The sequence below is a fragment of the Dendropsophus ebraccatus genome, chromosome 4, assembly GCF_027789765.1.
Source record: "Dendropsophus ebraccatus isolate aDenEbr1 chromosome 4, aDenEbr1.pat, whole genome shotgun sequence".
NCBI classification, from domain to species: Eukaryota; Metazoa; Chordata; class Amphibia; order Anura; family Hylidae; genus Dendropsophus; species Dendropsophus ebraccatus.
The window spans coordinates 112884808-112898651 of NC_091457.1; the positions used below are offsets into that span (position 1 = coordinate 112884808).

The 13844-nt window shown below is 41.7% G+C and overlaps 1 long non-coding RNA gene across 1 annotated transcript; it reads right to left on the minus strand.

Annotated features, from left to right (window-relative positions):
- Positions 1–4141: 4141 nt before the first annotated feature.
- On the minus strand, positions 4142–9613 carry LOC138789882 (uncharacterized). The gene is made up of 3 exons (XR_011362805.1): positions 9474–9613; positions 8927–9017; positions 4142–4328 (listed from the first exon to the last, which is right to left on the minus strand). It is a non-coding gene; the product is annotated as an uncharacterized lncRNA (long non-coding RNA).
- Positions 9614–13844: the final 4231 nt, after the last annotated feature.

Here is a 13844-nt window from a genome sequence, read left to right on the forward strand (position 1 = left end):
TGATCTATCTATTCTATCTATCTATCTATCTATCTATCTATCTATCTATTTATCTATCTCCTATCTGTCTATCATCTATCTATCTATCTATCTATCTATCTATCTATCTATCTATCTCTTATAATTCTAAAAGATTTCATAGCACTTTTTTCTATTAAGGCCCCCTTTACATTTATCCGGTGGTCCATCTAAGTTTACCTCCAGAGTAGCAAAGCACCAGAGGGAAAGTGATATTTAAACTGATCCCATTTGTTTGAACGGGAGCGCCAGACATTAATGGCGCAAAAATGCTTCTTGCAGTTCTCTTTCGTCCAATGTCTCCAACAAATGTTCGTTAGTGAAAAAAGAAAAAAAAAAAAAGGATAGGACACCTGATGACAACAGATGCCTTTTTTGTGGCATTAGTTGTCATTAGTTTCTGGTAAAAGAAGGATGCCGGACCGCCTTACATATGTGAAACTGGCCTAAACAAATTTTATTCTCTTAGAATATTAATTTCTATAATAGTAGTTCAAATTATTATTATTATTTTGTAATAATAATAATAATAATAATAGTTGTTATTAATATGCAAAAATAATCAGGTGTGATAAGTAATAGTCTGTGCTGCAATGCATTATGAAGTGCAGTACTTCTTTCTGCCTTCTGTATTTCAGGGTGGCGCTGTTAGCTATTATTTTGGAAACTAAGCTGGACTTTCTCCAGAAGTCATATAGACAATTGTGTTGTGATTTAACTACCAATGTGACAACCGCAAAGGAAAACACACATCTTCATTTTCATATAATTAAACCAGCAGATTAGGAATTATATTAAACACCAAATTATCCGCCATTTAGACTGCTTTCCTAGAAAGTATGGATTTCAGGCCCATTAGAGAAGAATATAAAAAATGGCCCTGTGTAATGGAGATACAGGATCTTGACTGGTGGCAATGGCCATAACATATCTCACAGATGATTTATTGCATTCTGCCCTGTGCAAAATTAAAAGAAACAACTTCTGATTTATCCGGGGAAAGAAACCAAAATATAAGTCTTATTTTCCTTGATGAATCTAGGGTGTTGGATTGTAGGCGCCTGTGTTTTATTATTGCTATCTGGCCGCGCAAGCCACTGAGATGTTTTATTTGTTTGGAATGAAAATGTGTATATGGTCTATGACTATATGGGCTTCATGCTTCAAACTGGGGGTGGATGAAGTGTCCGCGCTGCTTATAGCAATCCGAGTCCTATTCAGAAAACAAAAACCTAAACTATGATTAGTTACTATGGGAAGCAAAGACACATAAGGTTTATTCTCAATGTTGTATGCAGTAGTGCACATAGGCATGGGGGTGCCCCATAGTACAGAGGAGAATGGGCTCTCTTTATGATGCGGAATTTTCCTTTGTCCTCTAAGGGTCTGTAATATGCATTGATGTTTGTACCTGATAACTGATGTATGTAAACAGGCCAGTGATAAATAAGAAAATGCTCGCTTTTTGGCTGATCATATTGTTTAATAGGCCGCACATTGTAAACGGGAAATGTGTGGTCAACAATGATGAAAATGACAGCTGTTACAGCTGTTTTAGGCCATCATACATACTGATTTAGAGAAAAAATAAATATGTTACAAAATTAAGATGGCCAAACCCTTTTAGAGCTGAGGATATTTCTGGTACGGGTAAAGACATGGGGCGTTTTTTTATGGAATGTGACCGGCTATCCTATGGTCAATGATAGATGCCCATGAATATTACATTTTAATATTTGCTTTTCATCGTCTTGCTACATTACGTTACAATATATACAGTATATATTGAAAAACCTTGAAATATCCCGGCTGCAAATATTAACCACATTCTGCTTTTTTTTTTTACATATATTTTGCAGCTAGAATTCCTGGTTTCCTGTAAAGAGAACTGAACATGTTGTTTTTTTAATAACCCAAATATTACGTATTAAAGACTCTGAGTGACTCACAATGACAAAAAGCTGTATTTTTCCAATACACACCAGCACATTTAATAACCTCCCATGCATCTCAGCTAGGCCTGCTGTCTGATGGTTGCTATGGCAAAGCAGATAAAGCGCAGCCATTTTCCATATCTCTATAAAAGTCTATTATATTGCAGGATTAGTTCATCTTCTCATAAGGTCAAACACAAAGTCACACAACCTGAAATATTTAGAATCTATGTACACTGGATTTTTTTTTTCTCCCTTTGGCCTTTCAATATCCACAGAAGGGTGAGGTTTTCTGCTGCTCTACTCTGAAAATGTTAAGCAATAAATTATGATTAATAACTGAGGAAAGACACAATTGTTTTTTTTTCCTCCTTTGCCTTTTTAATAGTTAGAGTGCATTATCTATTCATCTCTGCCTGGGAGCCCTGCTGACATGAAGCACATAATTGCATACTGCTTGCTACATGCAGGTAGACAGCGCCATCTGCTGGTAAGAGAGCAGATTGCAATCTAATTCCTTAGGATTGTAGTCTTCTGATAAAACAATTAATTTTAGTTTTGCTTTTTTTTTTTTAGGTTGAAAATAAAGCTGGAAGAAGTCATACAATGGAGGTTATTGTTGGAATTGATACAATTCGCATGTATGGTATACAGAGAGTATTCATATTTTGCTTAAGCTATTGGTGTTTCTTGCTTTTGTTTCTCTGAGAATTGTAGTTCCTTATAATTATCTTAGATCAGTGCTTCTGTGAGGCGCCCCCTAGTTGTTGGTGAGGCACAGTTGGTGGGGGGCATTTCTCATAATAATGACTATAGGCTGCTCACTCCTTTCTCTGGTTGCCACAATCTCTGGTTTATGAGAATCATTGACTCGTTTTGTACTTTTAGGGGATGTTCACGCAACATTTTTTGAGGTGGAAATCCGTTCATATTTTTATAATTACGGACGTAAATAATGATCACGCTCTTTATTTACGACCGTGATAATCTAAATACTGCCATATTTTCACCTGAAGGAACACTGTGTCAACATAGCCTTAAAGGGTTTATCCAGCATTAGAAAAACATGGCTGCTTTCTTCCAGAGACAGCATGATTCTTGTCTCCAGTTCAGGTGTGGTTTGCAATTAAGCTCGATTCACTTGCTTTTCTTTGTATAGCGCCAACTGATTCTGCAGCACTTTACATAGTTTTGGTCCCTGTCCCCATTAGGGCTCACAATCTAAACTCTATGGAACCGAGCTGCAGAACCTCACTCAAACTGGAGCTGTCTCCGGAAGAAAGCTGGAGAACCCCTTTAATGTTATACTGAGTTTAGGAAACAAATGAAAGACTAAGCAAAAGTTTCTATTTTTACATGGATAATCCACCACTGATGGTCAGGCCCCGGCATCCCCTTGGTCAGTCTGGTGAGGCCCAGGCATTACTTGTCCAAAAAGTTTCAGAAGCCCTGGCTAAGGCTGCATTCACATGTTCAGTGTTTTTCATGGATCACAGATGTAACATCTGTCTACATCCGTGAAAAACACGGATCTCATTCATTTCTATGGGGAAATCCGTACCGTGCTTCTGCACCGAGTTATGACGTCCTCTATTTTTCATGGAATGGATTGGAGATCCAAGAAAACACTTAACACCTGAATAGCCCAACACAAAGCAATAGGCTATAAATTTGTCCGTGCGCATGGACAAATTCATTAAATGTGTGAATGCAGCCTTAGATCCTAGCAAATTTAGATTTACGCTCTGACCAGATTTCTTACAGATATTTGTCATTGGTGGAAAAAGTTTATCAGGATGTTAGATTTTAACTTACCTTTTGTTCCCAAGGTAATATATGGTATCAAAGTTGTTTGGCAAAAATCAAGCATGTCTAGCCAAGTCAAGCAGAGCCAAAATGTTGGTGGGGGTGGGGGGCACCTGCATAGGCCATATGGGCATGGGTTTTTATTATGGGCCAACCTGTTCTACTGACACATAAAAAAGAGGATGTGTCAATGAGTGGATTATATGACATTATAGCTGTCACATTTTGTTTGCCTTATACTTTTACTCTATTTTTTTAATGTCCCCCCTCCCCTTTCTTAATATGGCCGGACAATGTGTCATCAAAACATATCTATCTTTGCCATTGTAATTCTTATTGCTGTACATAAAGAAGAGGTCAAGACTATTTTATCGTATTGGGTTTTTATTTTTGCCATTTTGGCTCGTGCTGCTTTAACCTACGAAACCCTCTGTCATATTCATATTTAATGGCAGCTCGTGTTTGTCTACTACTCAGTTTATATTCTCAGGCAGCTTCCGTCTGATAAGATCCTAGCATTACTAAGCAAACAGAACTGTGCAAACCACCAATTCCAGCCATTCCTGATATCTAGGAATAAGAAAACATTACAATATTATAAATAAATAATCTCCTAGCTCTGTAATATGGAGCGATCTAATGTTATTATACCATGTCCCTCTGGACCGCGCTCTTGTAAAGAGAAGTTAGCGGCTGCATCTTCCAATCTATTGAATTGGTTGGTGCCACACAGTAGTAAAGGAGATTGGACCAAACAGGGCAGGGTCTGCTCTCTCCTCGGGCTCTATAGCAGCCACAGTCTGCCTCTATGGCACAGGTGTCAAACCTCTGGCCCTTCAGATGTTGCAAAACTATGATCATGCCTGGACGACCAAAGCTTTTTGATTGGGGTAGTCGCAGGTTTGACACCTAGGGTAAGCCTTGCAATGTAACAGCATTATGAATAATTTTCCTCATGGCTAGTTATTCCTTCAGTGTAAGATGAATCATTTCATGTGTTTAACCCGTGACGTCACTTCTCCAAGAGATTTTATTTTTGTTCCAGTCATGTCCTTGTACGTAGATGGAGAGATTGCTCATCTCTACTTTCCTGTTTGGAAGAAATAATTTTATTTTAGATGGCTGTGTATTTTCCACATGTACATGGAAAGCCTGCCTAAGGCTACGGCTCAGGCCTGCACGTTCTGTCCATCCTTGTATGTAACACTAATAACCATAAATAGCATCCTACCCACCTGACTCAGACGTTATAGCCAGATCTGCAAGCATTTTATTGTGTTCAAATCTAACATTTTGCTTATGTAACTTCTGTGAATTTCCATACTAACAGACCACAAACCCGTTTACCACGGCAACAGACCACAAACCCATATCCCACAGCAACAGACCACAAACTCTGTATACTACAGCAACAGACCACAAACCCTGTATACCACAGCAACACACCACAAACCCTGTATACCACGGCAACAGACCACAAACCCATATACCATGGCAACAGACCACAAAACCTGTATACTATGGCAACAGAGCACAAACAAATATACCACGGCAACAGACCACAAACCCTGTATTCTACAGCAACAGACCACAAACCCATATAGCATCGCAGCAGACCACAAAATCATATACCATGACAACCGACCACAAACCCTGTACACCACAGCAACAGACCAAAAACCCTGTATACCACAGCAACACACTACAAACCCTGTATACTACAGCAACAAACCACTAACCCATATACCATGGCAACAGACCACAAACCCTGTATACCACGGCAACAGACCACAAACCAGTATACCATGACAACAGACCACAAACCCTGTATACCACAGCAACAGACCACAAACCCTGTATACTACAGCAACAGACCACAAACTCTGTATACTACAGCAACAGACCACAAACCCTGTATACCACAGCAACACACCACAAACCCTGTATACCACGGCAACAGACCACAAACCCATATACCATGGCAACAGACCACAAAACCTGTATACTATGGCAACAGAGCACAAACAAATATACCACGGCAACAGACCACAAACCCTGTATTCTACAGCAACAGACCACAAACCCATATAGCATCGCAGCAGACCACAAAATCATATACCATGACAACCGACCACAAACCCTGTACACCACAGCAACAGACCAAAAACCCTGTATACCACAGCAACACACTACAAACCCTGTATACTACAGCAACAAACCACTAACCCATATACCATGGCAACAGACCACAAACCCTGTATACCACGGCAACAGACCACAAACCAGTATACCATGACAACAGACCACAAACCCTGTATACCACAGCAACAGACCACAAACCCTGTATACTACAGCAACAGACCACAAACTCTGTATACTACAGCAACAGACCACAAACCCTGTATACCACAGCAACACACCACAAACCCTGTATACCATGGCAACAGACCACAAAACCTGTATACTATGGCAACAGACCACAAACAAATATACCACGGCAACAGACCACAAACCCTGTATACTACAGCAACAGACCACAAACCCATATAGCATGGCAGCAGACCACAAAACCATATACCATGACAACCAACCACAAACCCTGTACACCACAGCAACAGACCAAAAACCCTGTATACCACAGCAACACACCACAAACCCTGTATACTAGAGCAACAAACCACTAACCCATATACCATGGCAACAGACCACAAACACTGTATACCACGGCAACAGACCACAAACCAGTATACCATGACAACAGACCACAAACCCTGTATACCACAGCAACAGACCACAAACCCTGTATACTACAGCAACAGACCACAAACCCTGTATACCACGGCAACAGACACAAACCAGTATGCCATGACAACAGACCACAAAACCTGTATACTAAGGCAACAGACCACAAATAAATATACCACGGCAACAGACCACAAACCCTGTATACTACAGCAACAGACCAAAAACCCTGTACACCACAGCAACAGACCACAAACCCATATACTACCCCAACAGACCACAAACCCTGTATACTACAGCAACAGACCACAAACCCGTATACCATGGCAACAGACCACAAACGATGTATACTATGGCAACAGACCACAAACCCTGTATACCAGAGCAACAGACCACAAAACTGTATATACACCACAATAACAGACCACAAACTCATATACCATGGCAACAGACCACAAACGATGTATACTATGGCAACAGACCACAAACCCTGTATACCACAGCAACAGACCACAAAACTGTATATACACCACAATAACAGACCACAAACCCTGTATACCACAGGAACAGACAAAAAAACTGTATATACACAACAATAACAGACCACAAACTGTGTATACCACAATAGCAGACCCCCAAACTCTGTATACCACAATAATAGACCATAAACCCTTTAAACCACAGCAACAGAGCACAAACTCCATTTACCACAGTAACAGACCACAAAGTTTGCATACCACAGTAACAGGCAACAAACTTTGTATACCACAATAACAGAGCACAAACCCTGCATACCACAGTAACAGACCACAACATCTATATACTACAGTAACAGACCACAACATATATACTACAGTAACAGACCACAAACTCCATATACCACAGTAGCAGACAACATCAGGTCCCTGGAGCCACCATTTTTACAGACTATGAATATCAGTTAATGAGATGGGCCACTTCCCCCCTTATATATAACATGGCCATGTACACCACATCAGTACCCCAGTAGAAGACTGAAGGTGAAACAGACGTTGGGGTCTGAGCCAATTCTGCTATTACACAGAGCAATGGCCAGCAGACTGTCACTATCGTAGTTGTTTTAATAGAACATGGTTTAAGACAACAATCAGCCGATATTGTACATGTCGGCTGATCGTTGGCTTTTAAAAAACATGACCTGTTAGACCAAATGATGAACGGCCAGGAATTGGTCGAGAGAGGCCAATAATCATTTAGTGTAAATGGGCCCGTACAGTGTGAACCATGGAATTTATTTTTTTATGGTTTATTTGGGAGAGTGTTGCCTTTACTATGTCTCTATGTCCAATGGGAACACAGTAATAGTTTCTTCTTCTCCTAACATGACTTTTATCCCAGGAGCACTCGTCTGAATTGTGAATGTGACAACATCGCCATTGTCGCACGCCACGCTTCGTTCTTGGAATACCATAAAGTAACTGCTGCGTTTGCTAATTGTGTGAGCCCTGTGTTCATGTATATGCAGAAGGAAAATTCTCCAGACTTAAAAGTGTACAGTGGGACACGAGGAATGTGAGCTCCTTTTCATCTGTCACAACTCAGCTTTTTGCTTTAGAACAAAGAGTCAAAAGAAGTCTGAGCCATGCTGGTCCATGGGCTGCCCCTGGACTTATTCACCAGAGCTGACCTGGACTACAGCACCCCATGGCATGGAACAAGGGAGTTACTGACATTTTACTTGGTCAGCTGACCTCAGCCTACATGATGATGAAGCCTTCAGCAGCTACTATAGATGGAGTGTATATTACAGGGGTTGTCTGACCATTAAATATATTCATTTTATAAATCATAAAATTAACAATGTTTGCTATTTGCATAATGTTTAAGTTATGTTCCATAGTTTGATGCCATGCAGGTGTTCAGTGTGTACAGGAATGCGCATGTCCACCCAATGAGCACGGGCTGGTGGACGCACATGCTCAGTTAGTCTTCCCACAACCAGGTCTCTTTATAGTGATTTTCTGCAGATCTGTAGAAATATCTTTTTTTCTTGCTTGTCAGGAAAGTAGCATAAGGCAGTATAGCTGACATGAGTGCTTCCGCAGGGGAAGCAAGGGTGTTATTAGACGGGCCGATGGCGGCCCGATCAATAATGCAAACAAACGCTGATCTGCTAGATTGGAGCTCATTTACTAAGCCTATTATACAGCTTGATTATCATTTAGCGAGGGCTACATGGACATTATTACCAATGTCCATGCAGTCCTTGCCCTAAACAGTTATACATCACCTCTTCATGCTCCCGGTCTTCTCCTGTTCTCTGCTTCCTCCCCAGTGCTGCAGGGAAGAAGCAGAGTACAGGCTGGGACTGCTGCGACCAATGATGCGCAGTTGGTGGCCGATGATTTTAGTTCCGGACCTAAAGACACGATCAGCCGATGACTGACCTGATTTGGACGATTATCGCTCCGTGTAGGCCTGACATTTCTCTGTAAGCGCTGTGGCCAGCACCGCCGTGATTAGCTGAGAGACCCTTCACTGAAAAGAGAACACAAGAAACGTTAGTGGTGAGCAGGGAACACAGACAAAAGGATGCAAGGTAATGGGGGAGAATAGGTGAGTATAAACATATAGTGATGAGCAGCCAGCAGTCAATTTTTAAACATGATTAAAAGACAACGATAAGCTGATGATTGTCTGGTTTTTGTTCCCTTTATTGTCCACTTTTAGTAGACCGACATATTTACTAAAGGCATGCAACAGAAATTGTCCACCAACCTGACAAAACCGTAATTGTTGTCCGAAAACTCGCCAAGTGAGCGTGTTGTGGGTTGCTCTAAAAACCAGACACTTCTAGTGTGGTGGGAATGGTTGGGTTTTAGTTTTCCCCTGTGAAAAACCTTCCAGATTTACATAGGGTGTACGCCACATTAATGAATTTAGCATGAAAAACACATACACAAACAACAGAATAATGGCTTTAAATTGACTCACTGTTAGTAATGAGGCCCAATGTGTTAAAGAGACTCTGTCAGTAGGTTTGTGCTGTCCTATCTCAGGGTAGCATAAACTAGTGACAGAGAAACTGAACAGAATGATGTATCACATATCCTGAATAACATGGACAATAAGAAGTCCTCTCTATTATAAGTTTGAGCCCAGTAGCCCTCAGTATTCAAATGAAGAAGAAAACTCCACCCACCAGCTGCTGGTTGGCAGTTATTTATCCATGCTGTGTATGTATAGGCAGCCAACTGTTGGGGGGGGGGGGGGGGGGCTGGGGGCGGGGTTCAACAATCCTTTTCTCCTGCGTATTAGGAGAACAGCTGAACAGAATGATGTACCTAATGCACCGATCTGTTCAGCATTTCTGTCACTAGTTTATGCTGCCCTCATTTGAGGTGGAATAAACTTAGAGACAGATTTTCTTTAAATAGCAACGACAACTACTATTGTACAGTAGATATTTCTAATTGAAACTGTCAGATATAATCACAGATTTCATTTTCTCTTAAACCTGAGAGGTTTCTACTGTTATCTCTGTCACCCCCTTCTGAGTAATATGATTTGTACAGATGCTAAGTAAAAAGACAATAAAGGCCCTATTATAACAAGCGATTATTGGCCGATAATCACTTGGTGTAGTAGTTCCTGTTAAAAAGTAACAATCAGCCCATATGCACAATGTCGGCTGATCCTTGCCTACAAAACTAGAAAAGTTATGGTTTGCTGGCCACTGCTATGTGTAATAGGAGCAGCGGCAGCAGACCGCCACTATCTCCTCTGGGCTCCCCAGAGGATCTGAAGATTATTAGGGGAGCCCCTCCCACAGCTTGCCATGCCCCCCGCTCTTACCTGCTTGCTGTTGTCATGTGTAATAGCACCGGCAGCGAGCAGGGAATGAGGAGCAAGCCAGCACTGATTTGACAGGTCGACGCTCGCTTGCTTCTCCAGATCGGTCCGTGTAATAGGGGCTTAACTCCATGAAGATGGAGGATTACCTATCTATCTATCTATCTATCTATCTATCTATCTATCTATCTATCTATTTATTTATTCTGTTTGCCTCGCATCTATCTGTGTATCTGTTGATCTTTTTTATTTTGTCTCATGTGTATGTATCTAAATATCCTAAATATCTATCTATCTTGCTATATTCTATTTATGCTATCTATATACATGTATCTATCTGTAAGTCTATCTATACTATAAGGGTGGACCAGGTGGCCTTTTTCTACCAATACTTAAAGGAGAATTCCGGCAAAATTTTTATTAAAGTATTGTATTGCCCCAATTACCAATATACACTTATTACAGGAAATGCTTTTCAAGTGCTTTTTCCCTGCACTTACTACTGCATCAAGACGTCACTTCCTGGATAAAATGGTGATGTCACGCCCCGCCTCCCAGAGCTGTGCGGGCTGTGGCTGCTGGAGAGGATGATGGCAGAGGGATGCTCAGTGTCCCTCCAGTGCCCTGTGTACCTCAGTGTCCTCCTGCCATCCTCCTCTTCAGCAGCCACAGCCCACACAGCTCTGGGAGTGGGGTCGTGACATCACCATGTTATCCAGGAAGTGAAGCCTTGATGGAGTAGTAAGTGCAGGAAAAAAAACACTTTATAAGCATTTCCCGTAATAAGTGCATATTGGTGATTTGTATAACTTTTGGGGGGAAATACAATACTTTAATAAAAATTTTTACCAGACTTTTCCTTTAATCTATCTATCTATCTATCTATCTGTCTGTCTATCTATCCTATAGTGATAGACTATACTAGACTCTACGCTATTGAATCAATCTGTTTCATATTTAATAATGTATGTTTATGAACATTGAAAACTTCTTCATCAATGGATGCTTCCATTTTAATTCTTCAAGATGTGTATGGCAGAAAAAAGGGGCTCCTGAAAAGTGATCCGGCTGTAAAATGTTTTATTAGACTCCTGATCTTTATTACGGCCTCTTTTCGGTAAACAGCAGAAGGCAGTGGGTTATTTTTTAAACAACGTGGACAGGCTCTGTGGCATTCCCTTCCACGTCTGAGGAGTTTGATGGAAGTTTTAATAGAATAGCCATGTTATGAGAGCCGTCCAATTCCCTCATTTAGTAATCCAATCCCTCCAGGTCTTGTCATGTTATGAAGTGACGTGTTTGTTTTGGCTGACGGCGAGAGGCAGAGAGATGCTTGTAGGTAGGAACTCAATGTATTTGACCTGGTTTCAAAATCTGTTTTCTCCTTTCATCAAATTAGCTCAGCTGCAATGGATAAAATGCTGCCTGGGTTTTCTTTGGAAACGGCAAACCTCGGCATACGAATTAAGAATGTGACAATATTAACAACAGTAATGAAAATACATAACAGAACAGAGAGGAGTCCAAGGGTTAACCACTTCATGGATCTCCTGCAGATAGTAACCTTAGTGCTATGGTTAGCCACTTTTAGACAACTGCATGTTGACAGGCAGTGACTTTGCATTTAGAAAAAAAAAAGACAAATTTGGTCAGCTCTCCTAGAACACCATTCACACTAGGCAGGAGCATGTTGCTAAGGCTGAAGTTGCAGACACACAAAAACACAGAAAAATGCAACAGCTCACCGCAATGGCAAGATACAGACCCACTACAGGCATGAAAATAGTTAAAAGCAGCCCCCCCCCCCCCAACTGCTGAAAAAAACTTCCATAAAAATAATGAGGCTCTTGGTTACCACTTGAAAATAGTATAAACTGCCCCACCACGTTACGATGGCCTCATACTAGGGACAGTCCTACACTGTACTATGGCCTCTCCATGGCATGAAATACGCCTATGCTCTGGGCATGCAAGACTCATATAGGGGCATAAATATACATGGTAATGTATCCATACACTTCCACTGCTAGACAGTCTTACTTTGGCCTCCTGACCAGTGTATCTGAGTTCAGTGCAATACAATGAAAGATATTGCAGTATACTGTAACAGACTGAATGGATGTCAGCAGTACCATCACCCTGGAGGGAGCCCTATACTCTCCTCCAGAGGTGTAAGTGGCCATATATGGTAACTGTTGACCAATAGACTGTTGCATCATCAAAGCTCCCCCTTGCACCACCTCTGGAAATCCATTCACATTGCAATTCTTACCCACTTGTTTTGTTAGGTTATCCTTGGTTGACTTGTGCAACTACAATGTACTATTGTCAGACGGCATCAAATAAAGGAACACTCCTCAGAACACTATTATACTGTGTTATGCCTAGAGCAGGGGTAGAACATAGTAAATGGATACACTAAGTATCTGGGTTCTGCTCTAATGATACGGGTATGTTCAAAAGTGTATTCCACAACAACAACATGGTACAGCATTGTGCACAGGTAAGGTTTTATCCATTTGATAATCATTCAGTGTAATAGCGCATGTTAAAAGACCACGATCAGACGACATGCCATCAACATGTTGAAAGATGGCAATCATGTCAGTGATGATCTGCTGCTCGTTGCCCCGAGCAACAGGTGTGGCAGCAGCAGGCTACCACTAACCCCAATGGACAGCGCCTCTTGCTGCTCCCGCTTGCTGTTTTACAGGCCAGCCCTCCGTTTAACAAAACACAGCAATCATGGAGCTCAAACAACAGTCTCCATTGATTGCCCCCTAAAAACTTAAAGTGACACTGTCACCTCCTTTTTGCATTCTGACATCTCTACACAGGTGTAAAGGGTAAATTTAGCGGTTTTCATACCTTATTTTATATCAAACGTCATGGTGCTTGTTCAAGTAAAAAGTCATCTTTTATCAACTGCAGATTGTGTTAAGTGGGCATTAGAACCACTTAGCCCCGCCCACAACGCCACAGTTGGCCCCGCCCCCTCGTCGGCCATTGGAACAGGCTGGCCGAAAGGGCTAGCCCCCACCCCCTTTACGTCGGCCAACCAATGGGCGTCAAGGGGGCGGGGCCAATGGTGCCGTTGTGGGCAGGGTTAAGTGGCGCTAATGCCAAGAGGCCACGCCCACTTAATACAATCTGCAGTTGATAAAAGGACACTTTTAGGGGGAATGCGTGGGGAGGCTGCCAGGGTCATTGCTGATCGTCCAGGCAGTCCATAGGATATAGTGGCGGTCTGCTGCCGCCACTCCTATTCCTCCAAGCAACAGCAGCAGATCGCTGCTATATAAGTCGTTTGTCTTTCAACATGTTCTTCGACTTCAACAATCAGCCGACATGAACGATAATCGTTCTGTGGAATAGGGCCTTAAGGCTGACTGGAAAAAATGAATACATCTATAGGCTTAGGGCCCTATTACATGGAGCGATTGCTCGGCCTAATAAAGACAACGATTAGCTGGTTACGCTGGCCACCGGGTGTGCATCGATAGGAATAGTGAT